Genomic DNA, 18517 nt, shown 5'->3' with positions numbered 1-18517 from the left:
TGAAACCGGGGATTATCATAATCATCACTACTACTGAATGAACTCTTTCAATTTTGGCTGAAACCGGTTATCCAATAATTGTTATGTCAGATAACCACTAAATGTAAATAAAAATGTAAATAAAATTAAATTTTTTACTGTTTTGTTTAAATAATAATAATACAAAAAACACTTTGAACACTACAGGTAAAGTCAGGATTCAGAACATTATAATGTTCTGTATGAAAAAAAATCATTTTGAGATTGCTAAATATAAACATTTAACAGTGATTAAAAATGATTAGTGGTTTTAAAAATGTACTTTATGTGAGCGTTAGATGACGGCAGAGGTAATTAGGGACAAGTAAATTTCCAGATTTACTATATATGTACCCCTTATATATATACTATATGTATCCCTTTTGTTATTGTATTTATTTGTTGTCTGTATGGTTTAAAGTTTGCAGAGGAGCGTTGTTCACTGTGTGTTCTTTGAGTCTTTATTGTCCTGTTTGCAGACCCTGTGAAAAATGTGGTTCCACTGCGATAGTAATGATAGTAATGATAGTAAACTTGATTTGACGTACCTGTGTAACACACCTTGTGTCTCTCTGTGACAGGAAGTATACTCTAAAAGGATGGTGTCTCTGGGATCTGTCGATAAAGTGGTCAGTGTCAGAGACTTGCGATTTGAGCTCCACAATCAGAGCCGGACTTTCCTGTTTCGAGCGGGAAAGTACTCGTGCGTATTTGTCCATCTATTTTTTCCTGATCTTGCAAATGCCTACTACACATCTTTGTTTTTTTTACATTCAGACTATGAATCATTTACATACATTTTTATTGTATGTGTATTATTTTATTTATTTATTTTTTTACAGAGGAAAGAAATGACTGGGTGTGTTGTATTGAAAAGATTCTGAGTGACCGCAAACATAGTCTGGAGCCCCGAAATCTGTTCTTTAGGAATGGAAGTGTGAATATTAGTCTTGAGGGCTACCTGGAGATGTTGTCGCCACGCACCAAAGTCACACTTGTCAGCAAGGACAAACTGTTCTTCTTCAGGAGCCACGAGGTGTGAGTCTGAATGTGAATGGATGCCTCTCTAAATGTTTTGGTGGGATTATTTGATAGATTATATGTATTGTGTATAGGAATATTTTCAGGGTTTAGGCATCACTGACCTAGACATGCGAATGGCAAACGTGAGAGATGGAGAAAACAAGCGCTCTTTCACGCTCACCACTCCATACAGAGCATTCAGGTAAACACTGCAGCTTTTCACATTTTGTACACAAAACTGGAAGGCACTTGTTCAAGAGTGTTATTTTATATACTATTATAGCATTTATTAATATTTTGAATTAGCTTTTATTTTTATATTATTAGTTTTTATTTTAGTTTAAGTTTTAGTAATTTTGTAATGTATTTGTTTTGTTTTTCATATAATTTTTATTTTATTTCAGTTATAGTTATTTTAGTACTTCAACTTAAACTTACATAATTTTTTAAAAAACATTTAATTTTAATTCAGCTTTATTTCGATTACCGAACACAATTTACAGTTAATAGTTAATAGGTTTAGTTAACAATAATAACAGTATTGTGAATCTCTAATCAGATTGCCTGATCACAGGGTCTGTATACATTTGCAATATTGTTTTATAGTATATAAAATATAAAATAATTGATTTATTTAAAAAAAAATGTAATTAGTTTTATGGATGCTGATTAGGAGTATGATTTTTCCAGTGTGTGGTTTTATTTTGTTGAGGAAAAAATGCAGTGCCAAGTGTTATTCCCTGATGTTTCTTCAAGCAGATTCACTGAACTATACCAGTCAAAAACGATGTGCTTTCCATACTTTATCAAGGTCTATCAGGACTGTAAACTTAACAAAACCGTAAACTACCTCACTACGTTAATGAAAAACACATGCACCAGTCCCCTAATTAAATTTGTATGTGTTTCTCTCTTTCTCTCTCTGTAGTTTTTTGGTGGATTCAGAGAGTTTGAAGCAGAGATGGTGTGAGGCGCTTAAAGAGTGTGTGTGTCGCGCTCTGTCATGTGATGGGTTGTGTGAGAGCATTTGGCGTGTGCCATCAAACCGTTTGTGTGCGGACTGCAGCTCTTCGATGCCGGAATGGGCTTCAATCAACCTGTGTGTTCTGCTGTGTGAAAAATGTGCAGGTATACATACAAACACTTACACAAATATTAACAAATGACAGCTGTTGTATGTAATGTATGTGGGTTCATAAATATGTACACATTTGTGTGATAACAGACGTGCACAGAAGTCTGGGCCAGAACGTGTCAAAGGTTCGCATTTTGAAGCTGGATGAACGAGTGTGGACTGATGATCTCATTAGGGTACAATGAATATAATGCATCCCAGTCTTTGTGTGCCACAGTTATATCTGAGAGTTATATTTATGCTTTGCAGTTGCCATTGCGCCTTTCTCTTTAAGGATGATGCATGAGAATCTCATTATGTGTTGCCAGGTTTTTCTGCTGTTGGGTAACGGCAAAGCAAATCAGTTCTGGGGAGTGAATATTCCCCGAGTGAGAGTCTTTGTGCGAGCAAAAACAGCAAGCGACGTCTTGAACACATCACAGCAAAATACAAAGATGGGAAATATCGCAGATACCACATACTCTATGGCCAACAGGAGGCGCTCAACAGTGTTAGTCAATTCAATACAAATGCCAAATAAATAATATTGAATGCAAAACAAATGAGGGTTCTTCTCTCATATTTGGTTGCTCTGGGTTTCTTAGGCTCTGTGTTCAGCAGTGCAGTCTGGTGATTTGTTAGAGACTCTCTCACTCCTGAATTGTGGGGCCAATATCAGCTGCAACACTGGTATCCCAGAATTCCCTACTCCACTGTCTCTGGCCAAACGCAGTGGCCAAACAGTACAGGCGGAGCTACTTATGCAGAATTTGAACTCAGGTGCACAAATAAACTTACAAACCACAATGTATATGTGTTTAGATACACAGGTTCACATTCATCTTGTTTTTTTTGTACATCAGAGTTATTTACGCCAGTGGATAAAGATGTGTCCATTCGATCGCAGTCTGGCTATCTTTTTAAGACCACCTCATCGACTCGGCCAATCACGGACCACAAAACCAAAGCAGGTATGTGGAGCCCCTAAACTGCTGTATGATAACTGGCAACTGAATCTCAATGACATTAAGTTTTGTGTGTTTGTGGGGATGTGTTTGACTTCCAAAAACACTTAAAAGACTAAAATTAAATTTTTATATTATCAAAGGTCTAATTTTATTTGGTATTTGAGGTCAAACATTCATTGTACTATGCAAGAACCTTGATTCAAATTAAAACTGGATTTTACCACTAATAAAACACACACACACACACACACACACACACACACACACACACACACACACACACACACACACACATATATATATGTGTGTGCACATACAAGATATTTTTTCAATGTATGGTTAATATTTCTAGAATAGTTTTTTTGTTTTTTGAAAACAAAACCACCTACGTAATTGTGGATTTTTTTTATATATAATTATAAATATAAAATTATAAAACTTTATAATTGTAGAATAAACACAGTTTCAAATTTGGTTTAACTTCTATAATGATATTTAAATGATATGATCCTTTAAACTGTTTTTGGAAAGCTTTATATGCTTTCATGCTTTTAATGTGAAATTAGCCACAGCTAGAGTTTCTTCTCAAACCTTATAAACAGTAACTTAAACAACACTTGTACTCTTTTTGCTACTGTTGAGAGTCTGACAAACCCCCCAAGTCAGATTCCCAGTGAAATGCTCTCAGACAGCAAATGCAATGACTTTGCTTCCTTCGTTTCTGAGTAGATCATCAATATCAGGAAGGCGATTAGCACATCCTTAAGTTATGCAGAGGTCAGACAGATTTGGCCGCAATATCAAAAAGATACTATGTCTATTTTTGGAAGAAATAGTGCAGCATCTAAAATCATCAACCTGCTATCTTGACACACTTCCCACATGTTTTTTCAAAAGTGTGCTTAACTGTTTAGAAGCAGATCTCTTAGGAGTGGTGAATGCCTCACTTCTTTCTGGGACATTTCCAAACTCCCAGAAAACTGCAGTTGTTAAGCCCCTCCTGAAAAAGAGCAATCTTGATAACACCATTTTGAGCAATTATAGACCAATATCAAATCTTCCTTTTATAGGCAAATTTATAGAAAAGGTAGTTTGTAATCAGCTGAACAGATACTTAAACTCAAATGTATACCTGGACGATTTTCAATCTGGTTTCCGAACGCATCACAGCACAGAGACAGCACTCATTAAGATAATAAATGATAGTCGCTTAAATTCTGACTCTGGGAAAATATCAGTGCTGGTTTTGCTAGATCGCAGTGCTGCGTTTGACACTGTCGATCATAACATACTTTTAGAGAGACTGGAAAACTTGGTCAGGCTTTCTAGGATGGTACTCAAATGGTTCAGGTCTTTATTAGAAGGGAGAGGTTTCTATGTGAGTATAGGAGAGCATAAGTCTAAGTGGACGTCCATGACATGCGGAGTCCCACAAGGCTCAATTCTTGCACCGCTCTTGTTTAACCTGTATATGCTCCCACTAAGTCAAATAATGAGAAAGAACCAAATTGCCTATCATAGCTATGCTGATGATACACAGATTTACCTAGCCTTATCTCCAAATGACTACAGTCCCATTGACTCCCTCTGCCAATGCACTGATGAAATTAACAGTTGGATGTGCCAGAACTTTCTTCAGTTAAACAAGGAAAAGACTGAAGGCATTGGATTTGGAAACAAAGATGATGTTTTCCAGGTGAATGCATACCTTGACTCTAGGGGTCAAACAACTAAAATCAAGTCAGGAATCTTGGTGTGATTCTGGAGACAGACCTTAGTTTCAGTAGTCATGTCAAAGCAGTAACTAAATCAGCATACTATCATCTAAAAAACATTGCAAGAATTAGATGTTTTGTTTCCAGTCAAGACTTGGAGAAACTTGTTCATGCCTTTATCACCAGCAGGGTGGACTATTGTAATGGTCTCCTCACCGGCCTTCCCAAGAAGATCATTAGACATCTGCAGCTTATCCAGAACACTGCTGCCAGAATTCTGACTAGAACCAGAAAATCTGAGCATATCACACCAGTCCTCAGGTCCTTACACTGGCTCCCAGTTACATTTAGGATTGATTTTAAAGTACTTTTACTCATTTATAAATCACTTAATGACCTAGGACCGAGATACAATTTGCAGATATGCTCACTGAATATAAACCTGACAGAGCACTCAGATCAGAAGGATCGAGTCAGTTAGAAATACCAAGGGTTCACACAAAACAAGGGGAGTCTGCTTTTAGTTATTTTGCCACCCGCAGTTGGAACCAGCTTCCAGAAGAGATCAAATATGCTAAAACATTAGCCACTTTTAAATCTAGACTCAAAACTCATCTGTTTAGTTGTTCATTTATTGAATGAGCACTGTGCGATGTCCGAACTGATTGCACTGTATTTTATGTATTCATTGTATTTTATGTAAAATCATTTTCTATTTTAACCTTTTTAAATTCATTTTAAATCAATGTTTCAATAATTTTCAAAGTTTTTAAATTCCTTGTTTTACTTTTGTGAATTTTTTTTTCATGATTATTTTATTTTATTTTATGTAAAGCACTCTGAATTACCATTGTGTATGAAATGTGCTATATAAATAAACTTGCCTTGCCTTTCATCTGTGTTAAACTACAAGTATTCATGGCAAATTCTAGTGTTTTTGTTGGAGTGCCTTGTGTCTGTATGTGTATGAACCTTATTGTGGTGATGGAACGTTTAGCTACTTTAAGAGTGAACAGAGTCACAACAAGTGTGGTGGCATGAAGACCAGTGGAATCATCTGCCTGTCTGTCGACAGCCCAGGGAAACATGGGTAATAAACCCTGACCTTCAATCCTAAATGAGTTTATTTTTACCATATTCATTCTGAAATGCCGTATTTACCATGTCCTCTCTAATTGGCTGGCAGCTATGAACACACGTTTGAGCTGTACTCTGAGGAGGGGAGAGTCTACCTGTTTGGAACTGATGATGGCAGCATCTTCAAGAACTGGATCCGGGCTATTGCCATGGTGATCAACCCTTTTATCATTTGAAGTACAAACAAGTGCTTTAGATTAGGGCAGGGGTGTCAAACTCAATTCCTAAACGGCCAGAGCCCTGCAGAGTTTTGTTCCAGCCTTGCTCCAACACACATACCATGTAGTTTTAAATAAGCCTGAAAGACTTGATTAGTGTATTTAGGGTTAGGGTTGAATCTAAACTCTGCAGAGTTTAAACTGGCCCACAAGGGGGTGCTAATGTATCAGTTTTGCCATTACAGGAATTAAAAACATAATATTACTATATCACTATAAATAACATTATAATTTGTTATTAATATTACTATAAATAACATATTATAATAGTACTAAACTACAATACTGTACTATAATAATAATTTGTAATATTGCTGATTTACTGTATTTTTTAATCAAATAATTATGTGAGCTTAAGAGACTTGTTTCAAAAGCATAAAAAAGTTTTTTTTAATTCCTAAATATTCTTCTCAGCCTTCCTTGCATTATTCTGGACAGATATTGTATATAGTCAATATAGTAAATGATATTCATGTACTATATTGAAGTTGGAGACAAATAAACTGAGCCACTTCTCTCCCTTTCTTCTCTTCCCTCCATTCAGGCTGTGCTGCCTCCTGCACTGTTTGATGTGAGTGGAACCTGTGATCGTCTGGGTCGCCTGCGCTGCACTGAGGGCAACCATGGCATCGGTTGGTTTTGCCTGAGCACCTTCAAACTGCAGGTGTTACTGGAAGACAATGTACAAACAATGGACCTGCGCAAGCTACTCACACTCAGTGAGTTACAGCTCACATACACACAGTCATGTGACAGTATGAAAATGTGGGAGTCTATATAAATTTACTCTGAGTGTGAATGCGTATGTAGATCTCTCTGACAGTGCTGGCTCCATGGTACTTGTGTGGAGAGGTGGACCTCTGCATTTGCTGGCTGACCGGAGGCCTCATTTTGTGGGCTGGCAGACCATCATTCAGCAGAGATCTGGTGCTGGAGATCAGCCACTATCACAACAGGAACTCACTGATCTGGGTGTCCCTGTGACTATTGACCGCTGCCTGGAACATGTAACGCGTTATGGTATTGTATACAAACACACATTGACATTACAGAAGAATGCACAAGCATTGTTGTAGAAATTTAAAAAAGAAAGTTTAATTAAGGAAATATGCGAGAGTCCCAGAGATGCTACCATGCTATTGCGAGAAGGTCTAGCTTTTTTTTTTGTACAGTTGTTATGTGGTTACTGTGCTGATCTGGGTGATTACTAGGGCAGCCAGCCTTTCTGGTAAATTGTATTTACTGGTCAGGCAGCTTATTGTACTCTCTTAAATTTTAATGAAAGTGCTAGATGCACATCTCTTTCTTCATGGTGTCACCAACTGAATCACACCTCTCAAAATGTAATGATTATCTCCTAAAAGGAAGTAAAGTGGAAATTTCTAAAATGAATGCCGTAACAAAAATAATGTCACATTTATTTCTTTAAGGACTGATTTCATCAGGAATCTACCGGAAGAGTGGGATTAATTCTCATGTGACCAAACTGCTGGAGAGGTTTCAAAAAGATGCACGAAGTGTAACACTGCATGGGTCAGACTATTCTGTGGATGATGTGGCTAACATGCTGAAACGATTTCTCAGGGAGGTCAAAGATGTAGTGTTTAATGGACAGGAAAACAGCGACAGCTGGCTTAGAGCAGCAGGTAATAAAAAGTGGAGTAATGTGAGATGAGATATTTAATACTACTTAGAAAGTGGGAGTAGTTGAACACTATTGCAACAAATACTTTTTTTAAACTCTCGACAGGTCTTGAGGACAGAAGCGAGAAGATTCATAGATACCAGATTCTCCTTTCAAACCTCCCAGAAGTTAACAGAAACACTCAAAGCACTCATTTACCACCTGGTTTTTTAATTTTAAATTTTAAAAGTTTTTATCCTACTTTAAAAAGTTGTTTTGCTACCCAAACCAAGTTGTTTTGAATTTTTCTGGTACTCAGTTTTTATCCTACTTTAAAAAGTTGTTTTGAATTTTTCTGGTACTCCATTGATTTGAATTGATCATAAGGAGGAGTATGTAGTTATTGATAGTAGACAGTACATCCAAAAACTTGACCTGAAACGAAACCTTGGTATCGTATTTGTTCCATCGCTTTTTCAGACAGATGGAGCAGATGTCACAGGATCTCAGGTGGTGGAGGAACTGATCCAAAACTACTGCAGCATACTTAATGTGAGTCTGTCTTTAATATTGGCACTAACTGTACTCAGTTAAACCTTTAAAACTAATTATTAGCTAAACCTTTTAAAAAGCATTCTTCTTACAAACCATGTCTTAATTTTAAATAGTATCTTTCATTAGTATAGGTTTATCAAATTGTATTTGGGCATGTTGATAAACCAATAGTAATTATATGTATTGTAGAGCTGTTGGGACCGATTTTGCAGTAAAAAAATTGTCATGTCCGTACACAGAGAAAAGCAGCTATGGTAGCATCATCATAATGAATGAGAAAACTGACCATGGACCATTCAAAACAGCAGTTCATGGGGAATCATCAGTTGTAAAAACAAGCAAACAATAAACATTTTATCTATTTTATCAATAAACATATTTATCTGTCCATCCATTCTGATAAGATACTAGTGCCTCAAACCACATTCATTCATGGAGAGGAGCAAGGATGAAGTACAATCAAAATAGTCTTTTTGATTCATTCTGACGTACAGACCAGCTGATGCGCTAATTAATTAATAAATATTAATTCAGAATATTGATCAAATGCTTTTAATAAACTGTTGATAAAAATGATGACTGAGATGAAGTTTCTGTTGCAGGTCTCAGAGTCTGACCTTCAGAGGCAGCATAACATGACATCTGACATCCTGAATAAACACAAGTCCCAGGTCAGAGTTCACAGGACATCATTTACAATATTACATTAAGAGCTTTTTTTGAATGCTGTTTTGCCATACATAATGAAATATCTAACGAATGTTGATTTGCTGGCTTTGATGACATTACTGAATAGTACAGTAACAATGAAAAGTTGTTGATGAATTATTTGAATGATTTGAACTGTTTTGTTTAGATAGTATTTGATATTAATGGCTGACTTTATTATATTTCAGAGGCCCTTGAGTCGAACTCCATCCAGTACCGTTTGTGCTGTTTACCTGGAGAAGAAAGATGAAGGTGCAGTGGTGCTTGTTCAGGTGGATGTTTAATCTTAACTCAAACTTAAATTTATGTACTTAAGTTCTTTACTTGTGAACTTCTCAATTAGTGTAAGTTCTTTATAGATGAAGATTTTCTTTGTGTGTACTGTGTGTGTTAGATTGCAGCGGATATGACGGTAGCGAAGTTGGTTTCTGTGGTTTTGGAGCTTAAAAGAATTCAGCAGGCTAGTGAAGAGTTCTGGAGCTGCTATGAAGTTCTAGAGAAAGAGGACATGGGTGAGATTTCACCCTTTTTAATTTTTATTTCAGTTGTTTTTCTGCTTAATTTGTTTATTCATTCTAAGTGCCATGATGATTTGCTTTACTTGTATTGACGCTGGTTTTGTTCTGTTAAGAGACAACAGCTACCAATTTCAAATGCAAAATTTCACACAAAATACAAACTTTATCATAAAACTGGCCAATAACTAATTCCATCATTCTTGTTTGAATTAAAAGTGCATTTTAACTTAGACGTCATTTAATTAATACCTACTATTCTGTAATTCAAAAACATGGTGTCACATTTAAAATGCATAGTATAGGCAAATTCACACTGCACCAGCAGACGCAGGCAAATTGCAAACAAACACAGTCTTCGGGTTTTGTTGTATCAGTGTGGTACCCATTTAGCCATCTGTTGCTGCTTGTTTTTGTCAACTGAACAAGTTGAATATGTGTTTTTTAGTCTCATTAAAAACACAATTAGATAAACAATATAATAACTTTTAAATTAAAATTCAATTATTGGCAAAATATTGGCACAATGTTTTGTCTACAAAACTACTTCCCAAACATCTAGCCATACATTTGGCTCAAAAAGGTTAAGGTCACAAGAAACATTTTTGACTCAAATGAAATGCATCCAAACTTTTGACTGTTAGTCTAGTGTTCATAATATGGTGCAATAAAGAACGTCCAAAAATTAAGCAAATAAACAACAGCAATAAATTACATCCTATATAATAGCCTACTGCTTTAACATTGTTTAAGTTATTTTAGCAGCAGTGCACTAGTTGTTTGCCTATTTGTGTGTGTGTGTGCAGAGAATATAGGGAATCTGTGTAAAAGTGGACCCTTGCATGCTTGTGAGGTTAAAAGTGAAAGTAGCAAAAACTTACACCATCAGAACGGCTAAAAAATGTTTTCATTTTCTTTACAGATGGGGACTAACACTGGTTTATGACAAGCAGCAGTGGTGAGTCTGTGTGGTTTCCTTTTTCCGGTGTTGGTCCCGCACCGCTGTGCACATTTCTCTATTTCTCTCTTATCTGGCACACTCAGTTCCGTTTATGCAACTCTCTTCAGAAAACATAATATACACACATAACAACAATAACATTCCAAAAAAATACAACATTCACCCTCAATCAATAAAAAAAAGACACAACAAAAATATTCCTCTTTAAAAATATAGCAGCTGACATATTATGCAATATGCAGCAATCTTATTTCTTAAAAGCAGTTTTTTTTTTTTTTTTTTTAAATTAAAGCACCCCCAAATAATAATCATGCCCAAATTGATCTTGTAACAATGTTTTCATTCTCAGTAAGAGCATAATTTTGCATATGATGGAAATTATTCTGTTTATTTGCAGTCTTTGTTCTGACTTGCTTTGCAGCCTTGTTTTGACTTGTTTTGTTGTCATAAGCACTATTCGGACGGTAATTATTTCTCTTGGGGACATAAACTATTTTAATCCTTTACAGGGGTTAGTCTGTGATTTTATTGCCGTCCAAATCCAGAATATCTGTGTTTTTCTCCACCACCTGCGTAAAAATCCATGGCCGAATTATCTACTGTTTTTTTGACAAACATTAAGGTTGTGTGGTAATTCAATCGCCATCCGAATCCATATCTCTGAATTTACAAGAAGAAATCCATTAAAAATTCACCATTTAAATTATTTTTGACCACAGCCGAGTGCCTGCAGTAAGGGACTGTTGCCTTCACTCTAATTTGCATGCATATTTTCTAAAAAATTTACAAAGTATTAAAAAGGACAATATTTCATAACTGCTCCACCACAGTGAAGTGGGAACTTAAGAAAGAGAAGAAAAGCACGTAAGCGAAATGGAAATGGGTCATTATTATGGCATATGGCATAACTATATACATAACTACATTTACATTGCATTACATTTAGTCATTAAGCAGATGCTTTTATCCAAAGTTACTTACAAATGAGGACAATGGAAACAATCAAAATCAACAAGAAAGCAAAGATTTGCAAGTGCTATAATTACATTTTCAGTTAGCTTTTCAGCATCGACCACGCCTCAGCCCGCTTTTTCTGTTCCTCGACCACGCCTCAGCCTGCTTTCTAAGCCTTGCAGATTGACCACCCACCTCGCTGACAATGCTTACACCTCCACGGTCAAAGTGGCATGCACTGCACACAATGGCAGTGCTGCAGGTCTTTCAAGTTAAGTCCCTGCAGTCCCTGGACAGCGGCGACATGGATGCAGACATCATGAAAGACCTGCATGTTGCGACGCCATCTAGATCACGCTCCTCTTCTGGACCCCACTTCTCTCAGAACGGGTAAGCAGGCCACTGCATCCTCCACGGCTCTGTCCTCGACATAAGCCGGTTGCTGCTGCAAACAGTAGACGGGACCCGGGAAAAGGCGCCATGGACAGAGGAGGAGCCCCGCCGTGACAGTGGACTGCCCTCGGCTGCCAAGCCCTCATACCTAAATACAGGCCAAGACCATCAAACACCTCACCCCACAGCTGGACCCCAAGCCCTGCACCCCACTATGTCCCTCTTGTTCATGTAGTCAAAAAAAACAAAACTCACATTTATTCAAAAAAAAAACAAAAACACCCACAAAAAAAGATCTTTTCTCTCCACAAAATTAAAATGCAATAACCCCCCTGCCTCAGAGCAGCGCAGAGCTGCTGTCTGTGCCTGTTATGGCCTCACAGTGTTGTCGTCCATGAGCCATTTCCCCACCAGCGTGTTTAGCCTTGCCGGGGAAGGGCACCAGTCTATGAACATCATTGCCAGTGATAGCGACTGGAGAGATTCGGTCCTAGTCCCTAGATGCATGGAGAGCCACTCAACAACACCTCACTCCCATCACTGACAATAACATAAAAATGACAATCTGTCAGTTTAGATGGAGACCCCCGTTACAACGGCGTGGTTCTGTCACTGACACTACCTTAAAAATGCCCCTGTTTTGAGACAGGAGGTTCATGGCCTGCTCACAAAAGGAGCGTTATAGAGTGAATAGAGTCAATTGGCTGATTTAAGCCCATTCACGAGATGTGCTTATCAGTCATACGGACGTGATACTTCGCCATCTGGAGTCACTAGGGCTACGTGTGAATATGCAGAAGAGCATGTTCACCCCGAGTCAGTCTATAACATATCTGGGTGTGTGTTTCGACTCTGTGGAGATGCGAGCCCGCCTCACTCAATAGCGCATAACAACCATTTCATCAGCTCTGCGCTGCTTCAGACCGGGCTGTTCTGTTCCCTTGAGGGAACTTCTGAGGCTTCTGGAACTAATGGCGTCAGACTCATCAGTTTGCCACCTGGGTCTTTTGCATATACTAATGAAAGACGGCCACTACAGTTGTGGCTGAGAACTGGGACTGGTGACAGTACTCACTGTGTTTTCGACAGATGCATTGACCTCAGGCTGGGGAGCAGTGTGCGAGGGCATACCGACTTCAGGCCTGTAGTCAGAGTCTCAGAGCAGGTGGCACATAAACCACTTGGAACTGAAGGAAGTGTACTTAGTGGTCCTAGAGGGGCTAAGCACCCTGCCTCCCCAAGTGCTTGACACACTCACTGAGTCTCATGCACCTTCTACTAGGTGTCTGTATGCTCTTTAATGGGAAGTGTTCGTGAAATGGTGCTGTGATAGAGATATTGACCCAGCAAGCTGTCCCGTTTCAGATGTTCTACGTTTTCTGGAGCACAGGCTAGATAAGGGGAGTCTGCTGTCAATGCTAAAGGTTTATGTGCCTGCTATTGCTTCGTTTCTTTCCCCGGTTGATGGGCAATCGATCGGGAGGCACACGCTGGTGATCAGATTTCACACCAACCAGAGCGAGAGCAGGAGCATGCCCATCAACTTGCTTCATTCGGGTATGGATGCAATACTACTCTATAGCAGGGGAGTTTTCTCCATGTAGGCAAGGGAGGCAGTGTCTCCTCAGAAAAAAGTTTATAGTAAAAAAATAAAACACCACCAATATTATAAAATATAATATTAAAAATAGTATAAATAAATCATAAATCAAAAGAAACACTAAACAAAAATTACACAACAATGACAAAATAAAGCAAAAATTACATCAATAGTCCATGTCTCTCTCGCCTCCCCTAAGCCCATTGAGTTTTAACAGACCCCCTAAAGCATACTGTGAGTTTGGGGGTATATTTGAGAATGAATGAGGGAAAATTACGTGAGAGGAAACAATGCATCCATCGCAATATGATTGGATATGACTGGTTATGTTTGGCTGTGATTGGTTTATGTTATAAATTCCGCCTCTTGTAATCATACATTCCACGTTTGCAAATCAGTCTGAATGAACACTATAATGTTGTTAATGGGAAGTTTTTTTTTAAAAAATTAAGTAAACAAATCACACACTTAGATATAATCACTTTGTTACATCAAAATAAGACAAAATTTACATTTGATTAAAAAAAAAAAATAGGACTTTGCCTCCTCATTTTAGAACACCACCGCACACCACTGCTCTGTATACACAAAAAAAAAACAAGATATAAAACTGTGTGTTATATCCCCTCTAAAAATATATACCCTAAAACATAAAACTAAAAAACAAAAAATCTACCACATCGCCAATAAGCTCTGCCCATCTTTGTCTCTGGATATTTTTATTTAAGGTATCTCTGCTGCGAGAATGAGGATGAGTTGACTGAATGGACAGCAACATTTTACAGCATCCAGGTATCACCTGTCACACAATTTTGAAGTATTCATTTTTAAAATTCTAGTTAAATATGCAGTGTACAACATGTAAAAATTTGAATATGCATTTTTATAGAATAAACTAAAAGGTTTAATCTTATTCATAGTATAACGGTGACATCTGGCCCTCCTGGTGAAATAACCTCAAAGCAGCTGATGGGTTGGATAACAGCAATTTCTTCTGTGGGAAGAAACTAAAAAGAAAAAAATATATAAAGTGATGTGAAAAGTGTTTTTAAACAGACTGTGCCAAGCTCAGATTATGAATTATTACTAGCAGCACACTGACCTCTTGCATTATGTAATGTGACACAATGAAATTCCTCTTTAATTCTTGTACTGTATCTTTGGCATCAATTGCTCTTAATTATACCCTTGTTTTGTCCATTATTCTGAATGTTATTTACTGTATGCTAAGTTAACTGCATAGTGTTTTAAATAAAATTTCCAGTGCGGATTTAGAGAGTATACAAAGAAATTGTGTTCCAAAGATAAATGAGCCTTATGTGTTTGAAACTACATGAGGGTGAGTACTGTTTTCTTAAGAAGCAGCAGACGAACCTCTGGTTGAATCGTTTTGATGGTACAGTCCCTTCCATTTTGAATACAAGGTTGTGCTCATGCTAGAAACTTTGTGTAGGCTCAGGAAACATTCTCTGAAAAACATATTCAATCTGTACACATGGTATCCTGTCTAGTTGAGCTACAGGAACTTACTGTGCTCACCAAACATTTTTGTCGTCACAACAAGACACCGCTTTCCCCCTCCTGTCCCCTCCTGCCTTGCATGCATATAATCATTTGGAGTACTGACAGATTGACACTAACTCCTCCGAATATAACTATTCTTTTGAAATGTGCATTCTATTTAAAAATCTGAATTTTTCTTTATTTTTTCTTGCGTTGACTGGCTTCTCACTAACTGGGTATGTAATTATTCTTTTGAAATGTGCTTGTGATTTTTGAATCTTAATATACTCGCACGTCTGAAGTAAAGTCCCCTTGCTTTTTTTAAACAATTCATTACTAAGAGTACACATTTTTATAATAAGTTAACTTTTACAAAGTTTACAACTGTTTATGTTATGTTTATGCTCATGTTTTAACCTGCCCTGCCATTTTGTTAGAGAAACTTAAGTTACAAAAAGGAAGTGCAGTACTGGGAAGTACTCTGTTCACAGATTACTAGATTTTACGATGTCATCATGGTTTCATACAACTTTCATACTTGTTGTTGTTTTCTCTAAATGAAGCTTTACACAAAGTTTAGCCTCCTATTTTATGAAATTGTTTTAAGAGTAGTAGTATTTTATCAGAGTGTCTATTTACACTAAGTGCCCGCCTTGTTGGCAGAGGCTATTTAAACTAGCTCCACCCACAATTGTGTTATAGGGCTAGTCAACACTATAAAAATTGGCTATTAGATGTCAGCTTCAGTGGCATAGATAGTAAAGTGTGTAGAGTAGTGTTTTTAATGTGATCAACCCGGGTTTGAATCCACCTTTTACCAAACATTTTTTCCCTCCTTTTGAAATCTCATATCACGCATTTATTTTCAACAAAAATTAAGGTAATAATCAAAAAGTTGAAAAAGTATCAGGTAGGGTTATAGGGTAGGTGTAGGGAGAGCTTTATTGTCCCAATAAGGTGCCATCCATTTAATAATCTGAATTAAAATGATAATTTACACTCAATATGTTATTACTGCATACTGTTTTATAATACTGAGGTGCAGATAATTGCCACTATTTGCAATAAGTAGTATAAATAGCAGAAAATCCTGCTATTTTAACAGTGTAAATAGAATCTATTGCTATTTGCACTTAGCACTAAATATAAACAAAACTACCACCCTGTTGCTCTTTGCACTTAGTGTAAATAGCATCTATTGCTAAGAAAATATGCTATTTTCACAATGTAAATAGCATCTAATTGCTACATGTATGTACACTTATTGTAAATAGCATCTATTGCTATATGCACTTAGTGTAAATAGCATCTAATTGCTACATGTATGTACACTTATTGTAAATAGCATCTATTGCTATTTGCACTTAGTGTAAATAGCCTCTTTCGCTATTTACACTTAGTGCAAATAGCCTCTGCCTTATTTTATATAGGTCAAAGATGAAAATGGGTTTTTCATACATTAGAATGTGTCTTAAATTTTCTGAGCAAAAATGACTATCATACATTTTTTCAGAAGACATCCACTAACATGTCATTTAGTGTAACAGTTCACCAAAATCTTGTCAGCCATATTTATAACAAGAAATTACATGAAAAGAATATTTAAGGATCACAGTACAGCCCTTCAGGTTTTACTCCTTTGTCAGAAAGAAGTTTTTAGTCATTTAAATATGATAGAATTTTGTATAAACACCGTTTCTTATATATATTTTAAGAAGTACAAATCAGAATAAATATGTTGTTTCCTGAATTAAACATTGTCAAAAGTTATCAACCAATCAGATTTTTTAAAGATGGATCTGTAATTTCTTTACATATTTAATACTACTTAGTCATAATATTAGAAATAAATCGGATGTTTGGATGATTTGAAAATAACCTAGTTTAACAGTTTGGTCAAACCCTTCTGAACGATTTATCTAAAACAAAAAAGTATATGATACTTAAAATTCATGTGGTCATATAGGCCTATATATACATATTGTGTACTTGTATATGTATATATATATATATTCCGATTTAAGACAGAACTATTTAGATATGGGTCAGATGCACTATTCGAAAGTGAAAGTGAAACCCACAACCCTAGGGTTAGGAGTCAAACTCTCTAATAACTGGGCCACGACTTCCCCATATTCCCTAAAGCTACACTTAAGATTTGGAGACCAATTATAACACTATAATGAATTTTTCATATTTGCCATAACATTACTACATTATGTTCTATGGGTTTCATGCATTTGCAGACAATGAAATTACATGTAACTGTCATATAACTGTATATTCACTGTTTTAGATTGAATGTGTAGCTAATATTAAGTGGATTTTCATGAAAAAAAAAAAAACCTTTCAGACCTGAAACCAAACACTGTTTAAAAAAAAAACTCCCAATAAATGTCCAAACAGCGATGCTATTAGAGCATTTATTGTTATATCTTGCATCATTTACATCTATTTTTACATTTGATGATGATTTGAGGAGTTGTTACTTATTATTGCCATCATACCAACTGAGAATTTATTGCAATTATTTTAAATTCAGTTGAGGTATCTGTCTGACATATTATGACATACATATAAAGTCTTTAGGGCCATAGGCTATAATATGTTGTAGGTTAGGTACAAATCATCAGGCTACATTTCATTAACATTACTAAATATTATTAAACTGGAAAGAAATTAAAGATCCATCTTTTATTTTGTCAAAAGAGTTCCAGGTTCAGTTCACTCAGCCAATTATATTTCACATAGTGTTTTCATCGGTCAGTTGTGTAGGTCTGATTTGTTAAAGCTTTATTTATATAGTACCTTTTAAAACAGTGTTTACAAAGTAGAATATTTTACAGAGAGTTGCATATGTGCATTTGCAGAAAAGATCAAAATACAAACATAAAAGAGATACAGTAAAACAAAGTAGCTACAATAACCAGTTTATGTTAAAACAAAAATACAACAATAAAAAAATCTAGGAAAAGCCCTGCACAAATCTGTTTTGAGACTACTTTTTAAAAGTGCATAATGATAACCTTTGACAACGTTTAATTTAGGTGCGAAAATAATTAATATCATTAGGGCATGAGCACAGAGAGATTTGATGCACAGGACACAGTTTGACTGAGAGGAGAGATACGTTTTAAGTGTGCGCACTCTCTCCGGGCGAGAGCAGCGTGCATCTGAGCGCGCACATCTGGTTTTGTGCTAGAGCAAAGGAAATCCGCGCACGAGTGGAGAGATTCACACTGCTCTACCACTGAGCCACAGGAACACTATACATATCTATCTTTAAGTTTGCCATGCTCAGCTTGCTCCAACAAAAAGCATAGGATTTGTATATTTACGAAAAGTGCAACTTACTAAGGCAGTGATAGTCAGAAATCAAAAAGGTCTCAAATTATGTGTCCCATGCTTTATTCATTGAGCCTTCTGTATGATCTATCCTGACCACAGATTTGCGGTAATACTAGACTCCACTTTAATCTACTAGAAATAATTTCAGAGTAAGTCAATAAAA

The 18517-nt window shown here is 36.5% G+C and overlaps 1 pseudogene; it reads left to right on the top strand.

Moving 5' to 3' along the window:
- The first annotated feature begins 603 nt into the window (after positions 1-603).
- LOC109066825 lies at positions 604-14662 on the top strand (annotated as a pseudogene).
- Positions 14663-18517: the final 3855 nt, after the last annotated feature.

This window comes from Cyprinus carpio, chromosome A5 (genome assembly GCF_018340385.1).
Source record: "Cyprinus carpio isolate SPL01 chromosome A5, ASM1834038v1, whole genome shotgun sequence".
Lineage (NCBI taxonomy): Eukaryota > Metazoa > Chordata > Actinopteri > Cypriniformes > Cyprinidae > Cyprinus > Cyprinus carpio.
The sequence above is the reverse complement of the archived record's forward strand: the minus strand, read 5'-3'. Positions and strand labels throughout refer to the sequence as shown.